The sequence below is a fragment of the Sciurus carolinensis genome, chromosome 9 (genome assembly GCF_902686445.1).
Source record: "Sciurus carolinensis chromosome 9, mSciCar1.2, whole genome shotgun sequence".
NCBI classification, from domain to species: Eukaryota; Metazoa; Chordata; class Mammalia; order Rodentia; family Sciuridae; genus Sciurus; species Sciurus carolinensis.
The window spans coordinates 77,041,595-77,057,299 of record NC_062221.1 but is presented as its reverse complement, the minus strand read 5'-3'; the positions used below and the strand labels follow the sequence as shown (position 1 = coordinate 77,057,299).

The 15,705-nt window shown below is 36.6% G+C and overlaps 1 protein-coding gene across 1 annotated transcript in view; it reads left to right on the top strand.

Annotated features, from left to right (window-relative positions):
* Positions 1-15,705, top strand: part of Gap43 (growth associated protein 43) — a 95,656-nt gene that overhangs the window by 53,617 nt on the left and 26,334 nt on the right. The window lies entirely within an intron of this gene.

The window sequence follows — 15,705 nt, the reverse complement described above, 5'->3', positions numbered from 1 at the left end:
TAGATAATCCTGGTGAAAAGAAAATATTCTGTGTGCTGATAGACTTAGTTTAATAAGTAATTACTGAGGCTACATATATTTTATGGATGGGAATTAGCTAATGTGGTTAATTGGCTCCAGGAAGAGAGTGGTGTAAATACAGCCAACTCTACTGATCCAGATTATCTAGTGTGTGAATTGCCCGCAGCAAAAACATAATCTCAGACCACCTTTCCCTATCCTACAATATGTTTCTGGGCATTCCACCCACCATCAATTGGTGAGTAGTGTGTGTTTGTATGTGTAGGCTTGGAGAATGTTAATTGTGACATTAACTGAGGTCAAACATAATTAGGAAAATAAGTCTGTTGATGTTGCCAAAAGCAAAAGAAAAAACTCCAAATATGTGTTGTGAAGTCAAACATAAATTATTATTTTCTTTTTGAAGACACTATTTTCTTTCATATGCATAAATAATTCAATGTTGACTATGATTATTGGATTCTCTTTGGTTTGGAAATGTAACTCAAGTTTGAGTGTTTCCACTATTACTGCACAAAGAGCCTGTGCAGAATTGAAATAAAATGAGCCTTCACTTCTGGAGACAAGGTTTGTCCTCACTCTTAACACATCCACAGTGATGAAGGATGCCAACAGTCTCCGAGGTCTTTCTCTAGTTGACCTTCCAACCCCAAAGATCCTTAGAGATGACATTGCTTCTGTACCAACTTAAAAGTTTGGATTTACCACTTTAAAGCCCCATAGTTTTAATCAATCAAGTGACCAAGTATCCAAATAAAGACTTGACCATAGTCAATCTTACCCTTGGGAAAGGACCTACTTCATGAGAATGGTCTGGGATATGTTTTGGCATCTTACTATCAGATCGATTGAGAAAGTAACCATTTGCTTTGATTGCCATTTCTCCAAATTAGATACTACAGGATGGCAGATGACCATTCTAGATATTTTCAGTTCTATTTATTTTATCTTACCCCTAAAGTTCTGTAAGAATATATAGTGGATTAGTTATCACTGCATACTTTCATACTCTAGCTCCAGATCTATCTCATCCTTCTTTGTACCAGTGACTCATTTTAAACCTTTATCCTAACTACATACCTGCCCCAGGGGCCTGACTTTGTGGTTAAGAAGATGGGAATTTTCCCCCTGGAAAAGGTAAGGTATGTGATAAAGAATGGGGTGTTGGTTTTAATTTAACAGCAAAATAAATGGCATTAATATCTTTTCTTTAAGTTTAAGGGTTGAGTTTCTTGTATGGAAAACATTCTGCATAGGGACAACTATCTGTCATGTCATTATATAAATCTTGGAAATTAATCATGCCTTTAAATATAGAACATATTTGGTATTGCTCAGACCATATTTTCATTAGGATTTCTAAAGTTTTGAGTATATACACAAAGACCTGATGTGATTTTAGGTATCTACTCATGACTGAGATTGATAGCAAGAATGACTTTTGGAATCAATGAAAAGTCTAATATGTAATATAAGGAAATTTCATTTTGCTATTTTTGAAGTTATGATCATTATAAATGGATTATTAAAATATTTTATGGGTAAGTGCTCAATAAATGTCAAAAGTAGAATGAATGAAAATTGAATAGATTTAATTTATAGTTAATCATTTTTTCACCCATTCATATATTCCTCTGTACCTTTTCTAATTTTATTCAGTTATTTGATTTAAAATGTGTCTGATCACTGAAAGTAGAGATCATACTCTGTCCTAAATTGTGCAAATTTTATCTGAAAATTATCTCAGCTAATGGGATTGTGTATCATGCATTGCAAGATGATTGGAAGTGTAGTTGAAGTTCAACTTGAAGGTAATCACCAAGGGCAGTTTATTTACATTGTTTCTTAGCTTCGGGTAGATATTGTCCTCTTGGTTAGATTCTGACATGCTGCCTGCAGTTTCTTTCTGGACTGAGTTATCTATTAGCTTTGCCTGGTATGTGTGACAAGCACAGATTGCTCAGTTGTGTTGAATAGCATGGAATCACAGAAACTAAATATGACAAGGAGATCTATCACTTCATATCAGCCCCAAATCCCCAGAGGCTCTGTATCACATTTCCTCCATCTCCCATTGAGCTTCATTCTCACACAGGTTAAAAGAGCAATGCTTTCAATTGGGCTATACTGTTTGGAAATGGATGGTTACCATGGTTTGATTTAGAACTCTATGGCTGCCTAGAAGGGCTCAGAGAGAGAAACCAAGAGTGTACAGTGGGGGTGGCAGCAAAATAACTCAAAAGAAAGAATCTGAGAAAATAATTTCTACTAGTAAGAGGGTCAAAAATTTTGGATTGAATCTGATCACTGCTTTAATTCATATGGAAAGAATTTGTAAATTATAAATATGTCATGTATTTTATAACTGGTGGATGCCATTTGCACTTAGGAACTTTGAAATTAGTTCATTTTCTTCTTTTTTTAATCTTCTAAACATATCTCCTCTCCCTGTTTCACCACTCTGCCTGCCCAGCTTTAGATGTGCTTATGATCAAAAGATTTCAGTGTGTTTCTTTTTTGGTACGGGGGATGGAACCCAGGGGTGCTTAGCCACTGAACCACATCCACAGCCCTTTTTTATATTTTATTTAGGGACAGGGTATCACTAGCCTGCTTGGAGCCATGCTAAGTTGCTGAGGCTGGCTTTAAGCTTATGACCCTCCTGACTAACCTTCCAAGCTGCTGGGATTACAAGTGTGTGCCACTGGCTCAGTGTGTTTCCCATGAGGATTCCTTAGTGTTTAAAGCATCTGTAGGACACTGCCCACTTCATCCATGAGAAGAGAAATTTTGAGCCACTTTTAGTGATTATGTCCTTTGAGTCTCTTGCCAAGCAGTGTGCTTATTGCCTCTCAGTGAAGGAATTCTCTACTGTGTCTCCTCTTCTCCATAAGAGCCTATTGACTTTCCCCAATAGAGGACTCCAAAACTGATGCTGTGACCATATGCAGGGATATAATATTCCAAGGTAACCCTTCCATGTGGCTTTCAACTAGTGATGTTGACTGGGTGACTGGATATTTGACTGGTGCTAGTTGGAATTATAACTCTGAATCACTCTAGATGTCCTGCAGGTTGTTGCTGGCTGCATTTTTTTATTTTCATGGTCTCATTCCATCTTTCAAGTAGGACTCATTAGTAATGCTCTGGGGAGGAAGAAAGTTTCCGTTTGCCATTCTCTATTTGAATAGAAAAATTATCATCTTCTTATCTCTTTCTCTCTTCCTTTTTTCCTCCCTCCCTCTCATCTTCTCCTTTTGTTTATGGTCCTTCTTCTCTCTATTTTTTTTTTCCTTTTTTCCCTTCCATTTGTAGTAACTTTCTGCTGTGCTAGGTATTAGTGTCACAAACATGAATAAGATATGGTCCTTTGATCTTAGAGATTTCTCATTTGGTTTTGGAAATCAAGTAGTAGCTTTTATAACTATCATATTGAGAATCTCAATTAAATTGTGCAAATAGGTGTGGAATTTCTCTGTATGCCAGGTACAAAATATGAATGAGAGTGCTTCAGTGGCCAAGGTGCAGTTCTGATCTATGCTATTAAATAAGTTGTATATAATGTGTATTACAGAAGCCAAATTACTAGCAAAAAGAATAGGTGCAAAATCAAGGATGATTAATTATGTGTAAGAAAATGAAATACTCAACCCACATTTTTAGATTTAGGGAAATTCTTTGTTTCCCAGAACATTTTTCTAAGACCCAAAGGAACCATTCACCTTTTAGCTTTCCAAAAAACAGCTCCATTTCTACCGAGCTGTGTGTTCGATGTGAGATTTCCCAGGGATATTTACACTTATTTGGCAGGGTGCCTCATAAACGGTTTTGATTTCAAATGTGGTTTCAACCACTTCCCAAATTTATACGCAACTCATAAAGAGTGAACATTTGAGTTGTGAAAGTCCATAAATGCTGTTTATAAAACATGGGCATCCTGTCAGATACTCAGTGGTATGCTGCTTACATACCATTGATTATTAAGCTTTTATGGAACACTTGTATATTGCTAATCATTTTTATTGACTTTTCTTGACAATAATCCAGTGGCATTTGATAATATTTTCCTTACTGTTTTTACGTTCCGGGACCAAAGCAATCAGGTATTCTTCCCAAAGGCACAGTTCATGACAAAACAGAGGTCAAATTGATGGACCTCTAAATCCCTACCTTAACTTTAGCCTGACAAGTTTTTATCTTCTACCTTGCTCTGATTTAAGTTGTTTTATCTCAATTGCTGCATTTTTCTTTCCTTATCTTAGCACTTGCAACCATTTCCAGTTATTTTGGGGAGATACCAATGAGGACATTTATAGGGCATTTTCCATCCTATATATTCTTTAAGGTATGTAGGGGAAGAACATTGGACAGGAATAAGGAGATCAGGGTTCTAGGTGCAATATTTCTGCCAACCAACTGGGACCTTAGGCACCTTATTGCTTTCCTGGGCCTCATCCTTAAAATCATAGGTTAAGATAGTTAATTTTAAAGGTATTTTAAAAAGTAAAATGAAAAGTCCAACAATAGGTAGCACTTAATGAACATTTATTAGGTGCCAGGCCTTGAAGTGCTATAGGAATTATTCCGTTTCATTGTCATATCCTCTCAGTGGTATAAATAATGTAATTTCCCCTTCTCCACTTAAAGATGAGGAATTTGAGGATTATAGATGATGGCACTTAATCATTCTCAGTGGCTAAGATGTGTTGAACCAGAAAACAAACTCTGACAGTCCAGTTGCAGAGCCACATGCTGAACCCTGACACTTATACAAGTACTACTCTGGAAGAAAGAAAAAGAAATGTCCAAACCACAACATCATGCTTTAGTCTAAGAATAACCCTCTTCTTTGTATAATTAGATACTCTAGACTTGTCTGTGAATTATTAGTGATCACATTTACAGATAGGTATCCAGTAACTACCATCATCCCCGATCATAATTCCTTCACAGTTCCATCACCCCAGAATTAAAAAGAATATTAAACTAGTTCTGATTCTTAGGTTATTATTTCAGATATGCTTCCAGTGCTGTTTTATTAGACCTAAAAGAGCTATAAAGATCAGTTGAAATTGATTGCTCTTAACAGAAATATTACTAACTTCATCAAATATGCCTAAAGGAACTGAAAATTAGAAATTGAAAACTTCAGATCTCAAATGGATGAAAGTAATTTTATTTATTCTACACAATTCCTATCCTAAATTCAGCTTATTAGAATTAGTATCTTTTTTACTTTCTCATTTGGATCTACCCACCCCCCCACTTCAGCACATTTCCAAAGGATCTGGAAAGGCTTATGATATCTATAGCTAAAATATGAAAGAACTTAGTAGAAAAGATCATTTGGAGAACAGTCTATTTCTTTAGTTAAAAAAGGAAGCAAGCAAAAGAGAGAATGAAGAAATAGGTTTTAGAGTCATGAAACTCATGTTGTTGAGGGCTTTTATTTATTCTTTCATTATTCATTTAATTATTTCTATCACCTTATAAAAGAAGCTAATAAACAGAAAGGCTAATAAATAGCCTCCCTAATTTTAAAGTGGTGAAATTATATTTGGCACTGAGAATCAAACAATATTTCTTAAAACATGGAATGTTTTTCAGATATTAATATATATACCTAAGGTATTTTACTTTTTTCTCCACATGTACATGCAAACTCTCTCTCTCTCTTTCTCTCTCTCTCTCTCACTCTTTCTCTTTCTGTGTCTCTATTTCACACACATATACACACAATTCTACAGGTATTTTTTTAAAAACAGGGAAAAGGAAGAAAAAAGAGCCCAGTCTGTGGCTAATCATGGAGCAGGAACAGAGCCCCCCTGATCCTAATGGACTACAGAGGGTTGAGTGGCCATTGCTCTCATTTTGTTCTCAGTCACGACCCCATTAAATAGAGAATGAACACTTCCTGGAGCCAGAGAGAGTGGAAGAGAAGAAGGAAACCAATGGTGCCGCTTAAAATTACTAGACCTTAAAGATTTCCCCAAATTATCTGGTTTAAAGCATAAAGAGGTGGGGAGTTTGAAAGGATGTGTAATGTTTGCCATCTTTCTTAGTCATGTTTGAATTTTATGTTGGAAGAAAATGACTAGCTGGGCTGGGCATGATGATCTACACCTGTAATCCCAGTGACTCAGAAGGCTGAGGCAGGAGGTTTTCGAGTTCAGTCAGCCTCAGCAATTTAGCAAGGCCCTAAGCAACTTTGTGAGACCCTGTCTCTAAATAAAATATTTTAAAAAAGGACGCCCCTGGGTTCAATTCCTGGTACAGAAAAAGAAAGAAGGAAAGAAAATGACCAGTCGGGTGCAGTGGTGCACATCTGTAATCCCAGCAGCTGCTCAGGAGGCTGGGGTAAGAGGATCACAAATTTGAAGTCAGCCTTAGCAACTTACAGAGTCCCTAAACAACATAGTGAGATCCTGTCTTAAAGTAAAAATTAAAAAAGACTGGGGATGTAGCTCAGTGGTAAAGTGCCTCTGGATTCAATCTTCCATCCTCCCCACACACAACAAAATGACTATATCAGGCACTAAACCTCATTCCAATTCACGTGGTTAAGGAACTTTGAACTGTGACCTTCCTCACAAAAACTTTTACCGGTTATTGGTCTTAAAACAACAAATCTCGATTCTCCAAGAAATATCTATTTTGGGGTTTATTTAAAAGAGCTGTCATAATTTGTTTTCATAAAGTTGATGAATAGTATCATGTTTTTAATAGATCCAGTATCTTACAGAATGTGTATGGAGCCATAGCTCTGTATTTTTAGCATAACAGAGTAATGCCACCTAAAATCAAAAGATTTGGGTTCTTGATGAAATTCTGCTGATATCAGGCCAGCCTTTCTATTCTGGGTTTAGTTCAGATATCTGTAAAGCAAATGAGTTTGATTAGGTCGTCTCTGCCTTCCTAGTCCAAGAGGCAAGTTTGCTATGGAGACCAAGTAGGCATCTTCGCAGAGTGGGGCATATGGTCTTTTACCCAACCACCTTTACTTTCCTGTAGTCTCTTCCTTTCTTATCTATGAGATAGTGGGTTTGGGAGACGGTGTTGATGGTAGAGAAGTTTGGAGAGAGTGGAAAATAATCTAAGAAAAGTCAGCTCTAAGGATGTTTATGGTTTGGAGACCCAACAGACAACAAGGAAATCTCAATGAATTTCCCTAAGAAATTCATTTTATACTAGAGATTAAAATAAAGAATTGAAAATGACATTTTCTGATATGGTTGTACTCCTGCTTGATAGCCTTCCAAACTCTGTCTCTGAGATGAAAGGTTACAGCTATGTAGACCATAATTTGCCATTAGAATTTTCACTTTCCTCTTAGACTTAATGTTATTAATTAACTTTTATTAAAGGAAGTGAATTTACTTTTATATTTACCTAATTTCATTAAGTAATTAAAACATCTCCAGGAGCTTATAAAACCTTAGATTCTTGTGCAGAACAAAGGAAGCATCTGGAAGACATCTGATAAGCTTTTAAAAATCTTGTCCCTAGACTGTCATTAAAACAAACACTATATGGATAAGTATAATGCAGCTCTCTTCTAGTTCTTTTTTTTTTTTTTTTAACTTATATTCATTGTAATAGTATCTTCAATCATTTGTGAAACTGGCTAGCAGGCCTCAGTGTTTGGAATTGGGATACCACACATCCTAAGAAGAGATGGCATAGGCGATAGAGAAGTTACATGTGTCTGCTTATCATTTCTCATATTTATTTTCAGTCTTCAAGTCACAAATTCAGGAATTGTGGAAGATAAAATATTTCAGTTTGATCATCTCACATCATGTGGTCAGGAAGGGAAACTACAGTTCTAAAAGTATTTTTAGGGAGAAAAAACATACACAAGGAAGGCTGTTTACCTTCCTCATAAATCATGCTCAATACAGGGGTACTTCTCTTGTGGTAAGTCTTCCCAAGGCTTTAGGATGTCTGAGAAAATCTGAAAGAACAATGAGCTACACATTTTTTTTTACCCTTTGGTCAATAAGAAATGGGAATGGGAATGGCTCCAGGAATATCTTTCTGTCTGTTTGAGGGTATTTGTGGAGATTAATAGTTCTTTCTTTTCTGAGTGAATCTACAATGGGACAGGGCAAACCAGGAGTTGTGACTAAGACTATCAATGATGAAATTTATGGCATCTAAAAATTAAAATTATGTTTAGGCTGATTAGAGGTACATGTCGGTATAAAGGTTTCATCACTTGAGTCTTGAAGGACAAGATGTAGCTAGTGAAAAGGGATAACATTTATCACAAAATTTGAAAAGCTACCTTTTTTTTGAATTAACACAAAAATACAAATAATTTAAAAGTCATAATTTAGCAGGAAATATTTAATATTAAGAGTCAGTGGAAAAAGTCGCTTCATGATCTGTTTTGCTGATTAGCGAATCTCTATTTCAATGATTTGGAGATAGGATATAGTCAATAAATATTTGATGAATAAGTTAAGAAGGAATAAGCAGTATCATTCAGTAGAGAAAGTCCTAAACTCACCCAAAAGACTGGATTCTAACCTTAAAAATTTGTGCAAATTCTTTAGGTTCTTTGGGTGTGAGTTTACCCTTTAATAAAACAAAAATATTTGACAAAGGATCTCAAAATCACCTCTACTTCTAAAGGGGTATGACGATGCCTGTGTTATGACACGTTCTCATTTTATATGCAGATTCTAAGTAGCAAAGGGAGGCAGACACTTGCTCAGACAAAAAGGTACAGTGCTGTCAACCTTTCTGCTAATTTGGATGCTGAGTACAGAAGCCCACTGGAAACTCCGGGCCATAAGTCCTCCCTGTGGTTGCCAGAATTCAAACCAATTTGGGCTTCATAGACCAATGTGAGCATTTTGCATTATGTTTAGAAACATATTGAGAACTAGAGGAAAGCAAGGCTGCTCCCTCCGAAAAGCAGGTGATTAATTTCATTCCAGCCCCATGAGTGACCTGTGGGTGGCTTTTGTCAGTGTGTGGCAGGTACACCCAGGGAAGGAATAATCTGCCAGGTTCTTTGGCTCCTTTCCCTCATCTGACACATTTAAGTAATCTTTGCAAGGTGTGTAAGAGTCTACCCAACCTGCTGCTGCCCACTATAGGGTGAATTGTCAATGCCTTTCCCAATCCACAGTGTTTGTTTGGAAACCAGGCTTTCCCACTCCCATTGCCTATTCCCTTTTTCTGCAGTAGTACAAAAGTAATTTGTGTACAGCCTTTGAGTCATTCAGATTATAGATCATAGCAGAGTGGAAGATTGATCAGATTCTTCCCCTTGCATATACTGCAACTTGAAATAACTCTCATGTAATTGGTAAAAAGACAAAAAGAACTGGGCATGGGGGCATATACCAGTAATCTCAGTGATATGGGAGACTAAGGCACGAGAATTGTGAGTTCAAAACCAGTCTCAGCAACTTAGTGAGGTCCTAAGCAACTCAATGAGACCCTGTCTCTTTAAAAAAAAAAGGGGTAGGTGAGGACTGGGAAGTGAAACTCTATCTATTCTGACTTAAAGCATTAAGAAAGCCCAGAGTTTAACAGTGTGACTACAACATTCACCCCACTGGTATAATTCTAGAATGAAAAGCAGCAGTGGAAAAAACCTTAAAAAACCCTGTCTGCCAATGTCTGTGGTGTAAATACTCCCATCATGGCTGATTTCAGGCTAACAATATGTTGCCAATGAACAAGAAGTTTGAATGTGATGTTAGCAATTTTTCCTTAGAAGCCAATGTAAACCAGCTCTGGTATATATCAAATCAATACATTTTAGTGATTTCATTAATTTCATATTTAGTAACTCATAAAATACTAAAACAGTAACCATCAACTCCCAAATAATGTTTTGGTATAGAAGTACATAAATATCCATTTATAAACTACATAATTATGTACATAGTTGTGTGATACCTTGAGAACCAGCTTTAAAATTTGTGGTCATTTCTGTTGAGCATTGTTTACTTGTTAAAATGATTAAGGGAAATGGTAAAATTGAGAATTGTATCTGGTATTCCATAAAAAAAATAATTGCTCCTGAAGCCTGGATACATTGTCCTCAAAACTGTGATCTAAGTTGCATCTTTTGAATTGGATTGAAACTTTCTTTAATTTTTTCCTTAATAAATTCAGGGTTCAGTTTGAATTGCAACCATTGCTGTCTTTTCTAATCTCTAATGCAGATGAAGAATTACCTCTTTTCTTTCCTCATACTGATTTTAATGGTAGGAGAAACATCGTGAAATATTCACAGGGGCTGGGAGCAGTGGTACATGCCTGTAATCTCAGCAACTCAGGAGGCTGAGGCAGGAGGATCAAGAGTTCAAAGCCAGTCTTAGCAAAAGTGAGGTGCTAAGCAACTCAGTGAGACTCTGTTTCTAAATAAAATACAAAATAGGGTTGGGGATGCGACTCAGTGGTTGAGTGCCCTGGCTACAAAAAAAAAAAAAAAAAAAAAGAAAAAGAAAAAGAAAAAAAAATATTCATGGAGTGGGATAAGATTAGTGAGCAATTACTGAAGGCAGAAGTCTTCCAAATTGTTAGTCTGGCACCATTAGATTGAGTTAATTATCTATCTATCTATCTATTTATCTATCTATCTATCTATCTATCTATCTATCTATCTATCATCTTTCTAATCTATCTGTTTATCTATCTCCATCCCTAAAGCAGCGATACTATGATATTATGGTTGAAGATGATAGGGAGTCGGCTAGAGATGTCCAAAATCCCTTTTCCTTTCCTTCTGCCCATTCCCTCTAAATGAATTATCTCTGAGCTCTAAGTTACATTTTGAAAACGCAAATTTAAGAATTTCTCTGCTGCTCTCTGTCTATATGGCCTGAAAGACGATTAATGTCAGTCAATCTTATTTCACGTAAACTGCTCTTCACAATGAGTATTATAAAGATCGTGTGCACTATTTAGGCCAACAGAAAACTGACCTGTATTATGATCTTATAGTTCAATCACAGATAGGATTGGTCTGAATCACCTCTAAATGTATTAAGTGATAAAAAAAGGTTTATTTTATTTTTGTTCTAAAAGCATGGAAACCATGCAAAATTTATTTTATAAATATTTTACAAATCAAGCACACAAGGATAAAATCTTATTTTAAAGCCATAAATCACTGAATTTCGGATTGTGTTGCCAGAGCCCTTGAGTAGCACTTTAGAGAGGATTTTGGGAACAGGGCTGTTCTACAGAGGCCAGGTTGGCAGGGATCTGGGTCCTCCACCATCTCACAATCCTCTATACCCCCTCTAAAATATTTCTGGATCTTGATTAAACTTTTAAAATTTTAACAAGTACTAGTTAAAAATTAACTGCTCTAAACTCAAGGCCAAATCTTGAAAAAAGTTCTTGAATTTTGAAATGACTCAATTCAACTAAGTAATTCAGAACTCCTCTTCACATGTAGCCACTTTCTCTGTCCTTAGTTTGAATTACTTATTTTCCAAACAAAGAGTCTTTCCAGATACAGTATAGGAATTGTTCAGAGTCTTAGAATTTGTTTACAGTGTAAATCATAAGCAAATGGGATTTAGGTGATTCACCCTGGATTACTAACCAACACTAAGTAAAACTACTATATCCAGGGCTTCTGGATCTTTAAGAAAAAGAAAAACAGATTAATGATACCAGAATATTTTTTAGTTCTATTCTAGTTCGCAACATAATTACATAAACAAACTGTCCTTTCTCATAGTATACTATTTAAGGAATTCTGTCTGTATAATTTTGAAATATCCACAAAAAAATAAGACTCTAGGTGTTTGTGTCTATCTGAAAAGCTGCCCCAAAGGGAAAGACTCATGGACAAGGGGCCATTTCCTGTTTAACTCCAAGTATTGACATCCTAAATATCCCTTCAGTGATGCACATCATTATGTGACCCAACCCAAATAGGCAAAAGGAGTAGATTCAATAATTTTAGATTCAAGGTTTGAAGGGCTTTACCTTCTGATTTATAGTAGACTTCTCTGAAGACCACTCATCCAAAGCCACAAATTTGTACCTGTCCATATGAATATCCTACATAAAACCTTATAGTATTTACCTCTGAACTGAATAAGACCTAAATTTTTATCCTAGCTGACGAGGCATCTTGTGATCTGACTTCTGCTTATATCTGATTTTAGATCCTTGTACTCTGCCCATCTTCACTCCTCACTGGCCTTACTAAGCTTCCTTAATGTCTCTAAAGCACTCAGCTCATTCCTATCCCAGGATCTTTGCACTTGCTTCCTCCCTTACTCTTCTCATGAATGCCTCTTTGAATGTAGGGTTTCATTTGAATGTCACCTGATCTGAGATGACTTTCCTGACCTTTTGGTCACAGCAGTCATGCCTACCATACTAACCAATTTATTTTCTCTATAGCATTTTCAAAGTCTAGAATGACTGTTTATCTCTGTGGTGTGTCTATTGTCTCTCTGTCATAGACTTTCTGTTCCTTAAAGGTTGGAACTTGGCATCTTTTAGCACAGTGCTCAGAATAGAGTCTAGCACATAGAAGAGCCTTGATGAACATCCACTAATTACTACTAATATCAATTTCTCCAATGGAGAGATTTCTCTCATAAATAGCTTTGAAGGGAAAGAACAATTTCATTTTTCAAATTTGAAACCCAACTTAAAAAAAAAAAGCTGAGAATTTTTCAGGCAAGTGTCCATTTTTATTGCTTACAGCTCATTTCTTTTAAATGTTATAAATCAGCAACTTCCTTTCCATGACCTATTTCTGGTTATTTCCCAGGCACCCAGACACTCTAGGTATTTGACTCTGAAGGAAAATCTGTCAGAATAAACAAGTGCGGGTCCCTAGGAAGAAGCAGGCAGGATGTGGATGGGGACTCTTCACTTAATGAATTAGAAAGCGAAAGTAGAAGGAAAGAAGAATGGAGTACAACACAGGAGGAAGAACAGAGAGAAGAAAAATGGAAGGGACCAGAAATGGAAGTATCAAAAGTAAAAAGAATAAGAAAGGAGCAAATGGAGAAAGAAGGCTAGAAAAGAGAAAGTGGAGGTGATAGGGAAGAAGTTTGAGGCATGGGAGAAGCAGGACCAGAGGGGCAGTAAAAAGCAGGAAAAGATAACCCAGCAGCTGTACGAGATGCACACAGGTTCCCCTGAAGCTCTGCTGCAAGCAGCTCTCTGGCCATGGGCATGGCAAATTTACCTTCCTCACTGGTAACAGCTGATAGATTTTAAGATATCTTCCATCACTAGCACTCTCTGTTCTTGGCTTCCCCAAACAGCAGGCCCTGAAGGGCTCCTGGCAAATGGATTTTCTGTCTTTGAGCAGATCTAAGTGGCAGATGGGGCCCAGATCCCCAAGGAGAGACCCCCTCCCACACACACACACACACACACACACACACACACACACTATTGTTTGAACCCTCTGCAGCATCAGGGCCCAGCCAGCCCCGCCTCACAATCCAAGAACCACTGCCTCTGCTTGCTTCCAGGCAGCAAAAGAGGAGTTGAGCTTTATTATTCCCTCAGTTATAGGCCGATTTTTATACTAATATGTTGTACATTCCAAGGAATATTTTAGAAATATTTTTCCACTTGGAATACCTCATGGAGAAACAGTCTTGGAATTGCACAATCCTGGGTTCAATTCTAGGTTTCTCACTGCAGGCTCAAATAATCTGTTCAAACCCTAGTCTTTTTATCTATAAGATGAAAATAAGGTTGTTTGCCTTACACAGTTGTTAGGATGTAATGGTATAATGCATCTAAAGAACTGGGTACAGAGTAGACCCTTGACTAACATCATTTAGCCTCACCTTTGTTCTGATAATCTAAAATAATTACTCCTCATACTATTATTTCCTCTTTCCATATGGGGATCATTTGGTCAGATCTTTAAATGGAGTTGGTAAAAGCAAGGGTTGTCTCTCTACTTCCTATAGACAAAATAGTGGAAAAGCTTCTATCATCCAGTAAATAGAGATCTTAAGTAAAGTATTTCAAATAGTATAAAGTACTATGAAAAAAACTGTAACTCAATGGATACTATAATAATAGACAGAATTACAGCATCCCTGGGTTTAGCCAAATCTCTTCTTTGGCAGCAATGTAAGAGAAAGGTCACAGGTGTTAGAATTAAAACTATGTGTGTGAAACAAAGGCACAGTCCCTAACCAGCTCTATGCCACTAGCTCAAACATCAGTTTTGTCATCCGGAAGTGATATGATACCCTCATTGCTGAACCTAATGCTTGTTGGTATTAAATTGATCACATGTAATGTGCCTACTATGGTATTTTCTTGAGCACATAGTAAGTGCCTGATAGAAAATCACAATTGTCTCTCTTCCTTTCAACTGAAGCTATTGGAAAACATTTTTTTTTTTCCTCCTTGGTATCATACCTCTGATTTCATAACAGAAATTAATGTGCAAATATGACTTGATTTATGACCAGCAAGAGAGACACAATGATTTGCAGTCTCTTCTGGGAGTCGAAGATGATTCTATTTGGCCTACTTTGTAGCTCAGCAACATTACCTACTCCTTACATTATCAGTAATGATTGAACCTGGAAGTTAGCCAAGGCCACAAGGTAGTGATGTTAAGATTAATTTAGGCATCATGTAATTGGTCCCTCAGAAACTGCAGTCCAAGGATTGGATAAAAAATGTTGGGAACCTTTAGAGGATACAGCTAATATACTCTTTCTAGGTAAATACTGGCATAAACTGTCATATCCTGGATTTTAATCTTACAATTTTACAATTGAAAGGAAAGTTAGATTTGTTTAAGCCTGGAAATTGGAGGGTTTCAGAAAGATTATTTCATCTCTTGAAATAATTTGCAACATCTTATACTGTGTGTGCATAGAGAGAAATTTCTTAGGAGAATGTCCCTGTCTTTCATCAGACACTCAGCTGGGACCATTACTTATGAAGGTTAAATCAACTACATTTGAACAATCTCCAGGAGAGTTTGTATATGTGTGTGTTTATATGAAAGATGAAGCATGTTCCAGGATTCAGGTTGCATGGTCTGTCCATGGTCACACATTGAGTTAATTTCAGAGTAGAGGAGATAAATCCAGATGTTCCAAAGACTGTATTTGACTGCCATTGAAATAATTTGCTTTAATTGATGTGTGTCATTTCCATTGTGCACTAGGCATTAAGCAAGATTTGATATATAAAGGTGAATATCTTTTGTCATGGAAGTTACAGTCTGGCTGGAGAAAAAAAGTAAGTCTCAAGACAGAAAGAGAAAGAACCCAAGGCCAGTCAAGATCAATGTAAGTTTGTGCCTGCTTGTAAGTTGCAGCCTGTAATCGCAGAGAAGTAATTCAGAGGCCAGGATAGTGGGTGGGATCTGAAGGAAAGAAGTGGACATCATTATGGAACACTGGTGAGTGGACAGCACCAGTAGCTGGTGTCAGGGATGGGGGGTGTGATACGTTGCACCTAGATGTAATTAGAACCTTCAAAGAGGAGGTGATTGAAGTTATTATATTTGCTCCTAAAATGATTTTGATGTCTCTACAAATGACTATCCACACTTAATTCAGTTCAGATTAATAATAATTGTACTTTATTTATTCAACTGACTTTAATAAACAGTGTTTCTGGACTTATTTTCTAATAAATTTCCAGATTAAAAAGTAAGAATTAAAAGAGTCCTAGCTCAGAGGTAAAACATTT